Source organism: Salmo trutta, chromosome 13 (assembly GCF_901001165.1).
Source record: "Salmo trutta chromosome 13, fSalTru1.1, whole genome shotgun sequence".
In the NCBI taxonomy this organism is placed as follows: domain Eukaryota; kingdom Metazoa; phylum Chordata; class Actinopteri; order Salmoniformes; family Salmonidae; genus Salmo; species Salmo trutta.
This window is the reverse complement of record NC_042969.1, coordinates 27,860,914-27,867,997: the sequence shown is the minus strand read 5'-3', so window position 1 is coordinate 27,867,997 and position 7,084 is coordinate 27,860,914.

Genomic DNA, 7,084 nt, shown 5'->3' with positions numbered 1-7,084 from the left:
CATATTATTAGTAGATTTGGATAGAACACACTCTGAAGTTTCTAAAACTGTTTGAATGATGTCTGTGAGTATAACAGAACTCATATGGCAAGCAAAAACCTGAAAAAAATCCTACCAGGAAGTGGAAATCTGGATGCATGGGCTCTCTTCAAGTCGTTTCCTATTGAATACACAGTGACGTAGTAATAATTGTGCACTTCCTAAGGCTTCCACTGGATGTCAACAGTCTTTACAAAGTTGTTTGAGGCGTCTATGATGAACAGAGACCGAATGAGAAGGTGGGGAAGTTGGTGAGCCAGGGAATGACATCACTTCATTGGTGCGCGTTCACGAGGGTGGATCCTCCGTTCCAAAACGTTTTTCAAGACACAGGAACCGTCCAGTTGAAATATTACTGAATCTTCACGTTCTAAAGGCCCTAAAGATTGATGTTTTACAACGTTTGACATGTTTGAACGAAAGTAAATACAACTTTTTTTAACTTTTCGTCGTGACATTGTCCGCGCGCTTCCTTCATTTGGAGTAGCTGAACTGAACATGCGAACAACAAGGAGTTATTTGGACATAAATTATGAACTTTATCGAACAAAACAAAATGTATTGTGGACCTGGGATTCCTGGAAGTGCCTTCTGATGAAGATCATCAAAGGTAAGGGAATATTTCTAATGCAATTTATGATTTTAGATGACTCCAAGATGGTGGCTATCTGTATAGCCTAGTGTATTTTTCTGAGCTCAGTACTCAGATTATTGCAGAGTGCTTTCCTCGTGAAGCTTTTTTGAAATCTATCATAGCGTTTGCATAAAGGAGATGTTCATCTATAATTCTTTGAATGACAGTTTAATATTTTATCAACGTTTATGACAAGTATTTTTGTAAATTGTGGCGCTGATTCACCGGCAGTATTTGAGGGAAAATATTTTCTGAACGTCACGCGCCAATGTAAAATGCTGTTTTTATATATAAATATGAACTTTATCGAACAAAAAAATGCATGTATTGTGTAACATGATGTCCTAGAGGTGTCATCTGATGATCGTCAAAGGTTAGTGCTGCATTTAGCTGTGTTTTGGGTATTTGTGATGCATGCTAGTTGCTTGGAAAATGGCTGTGTGGTTATTTGTGTCGATGTACTCTCCAAACATAATCTAATGTTTTGCTTTCGCTGTAAAGCCTTTTTGAAATCGGACAACGTGGTTCGATTCAGGAGAAGTGTATCTATAAAATGGTGTAAAATAGTCCTATGTTTGAGAAATAGAAATTATTAGATTTGTGGTTTTGAATATGGCGCTCTGATTTTTCACTGGCTATTGTCAAACTCAATCCCGCTAACGGGATTGGCGTCGTAAGAGGTTTTTTAAGTGTGGGCTCATATACACACACGCACAGTGCCTTGCAAAAGTATTCATCCCCCTTGGCATTTTTATCATTTTGTTGCATTACAACCTGTAATTTAAATTTCTTTTTATTTGGATTTCATGTAATGGACATACACAAAATAGTCCAAATTGGTGAAATGAAAAAAAGTAACTTGTTTCAAATTATAAAACGGAAAATTGGTGCGTGCATATGTATTCACCCGTTTGCTAAGAAGCCCCTAAATAAGATCTGGTGCAACCAATTACCTTCAGAAGTCACATAATTAGTTAGATTCCATACAGGTGGACTTTTTTTAAATGTCACTTGACATGTCACATGTTCTCAGTGTGTATATATATATATTATATTACATTACACCTGTTCTGAAAGGCACGAGAGTCTGCAACAACAATAGGCAAGGGGCACCACCAAGCAAGCAGCACCATGAAGACCAAGGAGCTCTCCTAACAGGTCAGGGACAAAGTTCTGGAGAAGTACAGATCAGGGTTGGGTTCTAAAAATATATACAGTCGTATGAAAAAGTTTGGGCACCCCTGACAATTTCCATGATTTCCATTTATAAATAATTGGGTGTTTGGATCAGCAATTTCATTTTGATCTATCAAATAACTGATGGACACAGTAATATTTCAGTAGTGAAATTATGTTTATTGGATTAACAGAAAATGTGCAATATGCATCAAAACAAAATTAGACAGGTGCATAAATATGGGCACATCAATATTTAGTAGAGCCTCCTTTTGCTAAAATAACAGCCTCTAGACGCTTCCTATAGCCTCTAATGAGTGTCTGGATTCTGGATGAAGGCATTTTGGACCATTCCTCCTTCCAAAACATCTCCAGTTCAGTTAGGTTTGATGGTTACCGAGCATGGACAGCCCGCTTCAAATCATCCCACAGATTCACAATGATATTCAGGTCTGGGGACTGGGACGGCCATTCCAGAACATTGTACTTGTTCCTCTGCATAAATGCCCGGGTAGATTTTGAGCAGTGTTTGGGTCGTTGTCTTGTTGAAATATCCAGCCCCGGCGTAACTTCAACTTTGTGACTGATTCTTCAACATCATTCCCAAGAATCTGCTGATATTGAGTGGAATCCATGCGACCCTCAACTTTAACAAGATTCCCAGTACCCGCACTGGCCACACAGCCACGCAGCATGATGGAACCCCCACCAAATTTTACTGTGGGTAGCAAGTGTTTTTCTTGGAACGCTGTGTTCTTTTGCCGCCATGCATACCGTCCCTTATGACCAAATAACTCAATCTTTGTTTCATCAGTCCACAGCACCTTATTCCAAAATGAAGCTGGCTTTTCCAAATGTGCGTTTGCATACCTCAAGCGACTCTGTTTGTGGCGTGTCTGCAGAAAAGGCTTCTTCCGCATCACTCTCCCATACAGCTTCTCCTTGTGCAAAGTGCGCTGAATTGTTGAACGATGCACAGTGACACCATCTGCAGCAAGATGATGTTGTAGGTCTTTGGAGGTGGTCTGTGGGCTGTTTTTGACCGTTCTCACCATCCTTTGCCTTTGCCTCACCGATATTTTACTTGGCCTGCCACTACTGGCCTTAACAAGAACTGTGCCTGTGGTCTTCCATTTCCTCACTATGTTCCTCACAGTGGACACAGCTTACATCTCTGCGATAGCTTTTTGTAGCCTTCCTCTAAACCATAATGTTGAACAATCTTTGTTTTCAGGTCATTTGAGAGTTGTTTTGAGGCCCCCACGTTGCCACTCTTCAGAGGAGAGTCAAAGAGAACAACAACTTGCAATTGGCCAACTTAAATACCTTTTCTCATGATTGGATGCACTTGTCTATGAAGTTCAAGGTTTAATGAGCTCACCAAACCAATTGTGTGTTCCAATTAATCAGTGCTAAGTAGTTACAGGTATTCAAATCAACAGAATGACAAGGGTGCCCAAATGTTTGCATAGCCTATTTTTCACATCTGATTTAATTTCATACAACTTAATATTGCTACACTAAAAATATTTGTCTGGACAATACCCCAGTACTCAGCTTTTATTAGAAAATGAAAGGCATGCCACTGTGATCATTTTCTGTGACGACAGAGTAAATTATTATGCAGCCCCAGAGGGGTGCCCAAACTTTTTTATACGACTGTATATAACTTTGAACATCGCATGGAGCACCATTTAAATTAATTATTAAAAAATTGAAAGAATATGGCACTAAATCAAATCAAATGTATTTATATAGCCCTTCGTATATCAGCTGAAATCTCAAAGTGCTGTACAAAAACCCAGCCTAAAGCCCCAAACAGCAAGCAATGCATGTGAAAGAAGCACGGTGGCTAGGAAAAACTCCCTAGGAAAAACGCCCTAGAAAGGCCAAAAACCTAGGAAGAAACCTAGAGAGGAACCAGGCTATGAGGGGTGGCCAGTCCTCTTCTGGCTGTGCCGGGTGGATATTATAACAGAACATGGTCAAGATGTTAAAATGTTCATAAATGACCAGCATGGTCAAATAATAATAATCATAGTAGTTGTCGAGGGTGCAACAAGCACGTCCGGTGAACAGGTCAGGGTTCCGTAGCCGCAGGCAGAACAGTTGAAACTGGAGCAGCAGCATGGCCAGGTGGACTGGGGACAGCAAGGAGTCATCATGCCAGGTAGTCCCGAGGAATGGTCCTAGGGCTCAGGTCCTCCAAGAGAAAGAAAGAAAGAGAGAAAGAGAGAATTAGAGAGAGCATATTTAAATTCACACAGGACACCGGATAAGACAAGAGAATACTCCAGATGTAACAGACTGACCCTAGCCCCCCGACACATAAACTATTGCAGCATAAATACTGGAGGCTGAGACAGGAGGGATCAGAAGACACTGTGGCCCCATCCGATGATACCCCCGGACAGGGCCAAACAGGCAGGATATAACCCCACCCACTTTGCCAAAGCACAGCCCCCACACCACTAGAGGGATGTCTACAACCACCAACTTACCGTCACCACGTTTGGTGTTCGCCAAAAGGCATGTGGTAGACTCCCCAAACATGGATGAAGGTACTCTGGTCAGATGAGACTAAAATGTAGCTTTTTGGCAATCAAGGAAAACACTATGTCTGGCGCAAACCCAACATCTCTCATCACCCTGAGAACACCATCCTCACAGTGAAGCATGGTGTTGGCAGCATCATTCTGTGGGGATGTTTTTCATTGGCAGGGACTGAGAAAATGGTCAGAATTGAAGGAATGATGGATGGTGCTAAATACAGGGAAATTCTTGAGGGAAACCTCTTCCAGTGATTTGAGACTGGGACGGAGGTTCACCTTCCAGTAGGAAAATGACCCTAAGCATACTGCTAAAGCAACACTCGAGTGGTTTAACCTCTTACATCTAGATGTTCCGCTAGCGGAAAGCCTCGCCAATATCCAATGATAGAGCATGGCGCGAATTACAAACTCCTCAAAAATCCAAAAACTTCCATTTTTCAAACATATGACTATTTTACACCATTTTAAAGACAAGACTCTCCTTTATCTAACCACATTGTCTGATTTCAAAAATGATTTACAACGAAAGCAAAACATTAGATTATGTTAGGAGAGTACCCAGCCAGAAATAATCACACACCCATTTTTCAAGCTAGCATATAATGTCACAAAAACCAAAACCACAGCTAAATGCAGCACTAACCTTTGATCTTCATCAGATGACACTCCTAGGACATTATGTTATACAATACATGCATGTTTTGATCAATCAAGTTCATATTTATATCAAAAACCAGCTTTTTACGTTAGCATGTGACGTTCAGAACTAGCATACCCACGAAAACATCCGGTGAATTTACTAAATTACTCACGATAAACGTTCACACAAAACATAACAATTATTTTAAGAATTATAGATACAGAACTCCTTTATGCAATCGCGGTGTCCGATTTTAAAATAGCTTTTCGGTGAAAGCACATTTTGCAATATTCTGAGTAGATAGCCCGGCCATCATGGCTAGCTATTTTGACACCCACCAAGTTTGGCACTCATCAAACTCAGATTTACTATAAGAAAAATTGGATTACCTTTGCTGTTCTTCGTCAGAATGCACTCCCAGGACTTCTACTTCAACACCCAATGTTGTTTTGGTTCCAAATAATCCATAGTTATATCCAAATAGCTGCGTTTGTTCTTGCGTTCAAGACACTATCCGAAGGGTGACGCGCCGGCGCGTATCGTGACAAAAAAATTCAAAATATTCCATTACCGTACTTCGAAGCATGTCAAACGCTGTTTAAAATCAATTTTTATGCGATTTTTCTCGTAAAATAGCGATAATATTCCGACCGGGAGACCTTGTTTTCGTTCAAACACTGAAAATGTAAAATGGACTCTTCACATGCACGCGCGCACCCGTGTCATTGTTCTCAGATCGACCACTTTCCAAATGCCCTACTGTTTTTCGCCCAGGGACTGCAGAGTCATCATTCCCCGTTCTGGCGCCTTCTGAGAGCCTATGGGAGCCTTAGAAAATGTCACGATACAGCAGAGATCCTCTATTTTCCATAAAGAGGCTATAGAAGGACAAGAAATGGTCAGAGAGGGCACTTCCTGTATGGAATCTTCTCAGGTTTTGGCCTGCCATATGAGTTCTGTTATACTCACAGACACCATTCAAACAGTTTTAGAAACTTTAGGGTGTTTTCTACCCACATCTACTAATTATATGCATATTCTAGTTTCTGGGCAGGAGTAATAACCAGATTAAATCGGGTACGTTTTTTATCCAGCCGTAAAAATACTGCCTCCTATCCTAAACAGGTTTTAAGGGGAAGCATTTAAATATCTTGGAATGGCCTAGTCAAAGCCCAGACTTAAATCCAATTGAGAATCTGTGGTATGACTTAAAGATTGCTGTACACCAGCGGAACCCATCCAACTTGAAGGAGCTGGAGCTGTTTTGCCTTGAAGAATGGGCAGAATCCCAGTGGCTAGATGTGCCAAGCTTTTAGACATACCCCAAGAGACTTGAGCTGTAATCTGCAGAAGGTGGCTCTACAAAGTACTGACTTTGGGGGGGTGAGTATTTGTGCACGCTCAAGTTTTCCGTTTTTTGGTCTTATTTCTTTGCATCTTCAAGTGGTAGGCATGGTGTGTAAATCAAATGATACAAACCCCCCAAAAATCTATTTGAATTCCAGGTTGTAAGGCAACAAAATAGGAAACATGCCAAGGGGGGTGAATACTTTCGCAAGCCACTATAGGCCTGTGCATATGCATAAGATCTAATATGCATATGGGTGTTTTGAATTAATAACCTTAGAAAACGCTGTCCATTTCATTGTTAGGCTTTGAAACAACAGCCGCAATGACAATGTTTTCCACTTGTTTTCAACCTGTTGAACTTTCTTCAAATTGATCAATCGCAGTGAGGTGAGTTTTAAAAGTACGATACTGTTTTGATAAGTGTTTGTGATTTTCAGTTGCATTGATGTTAGTGGTTAGAAGGCCAATAGAGCCCTGAGCAGCAAGCCAGTGGCGAGTTGAATACTACCAATACATGTCCTGAGTGCATAAGGAGATTACTGTGACTCAGTGGTCACGTTGACTTTTACTATGGTCATGCCTTTTAGTCTGTATTCTTTCAGTAGGTTAATTGTACATTACTTATGCTCTCATACTTACTTTCAAGGCAAAGACCCCACAAGAAGTAACATCTTGTCAACATGGGTGAGGAAG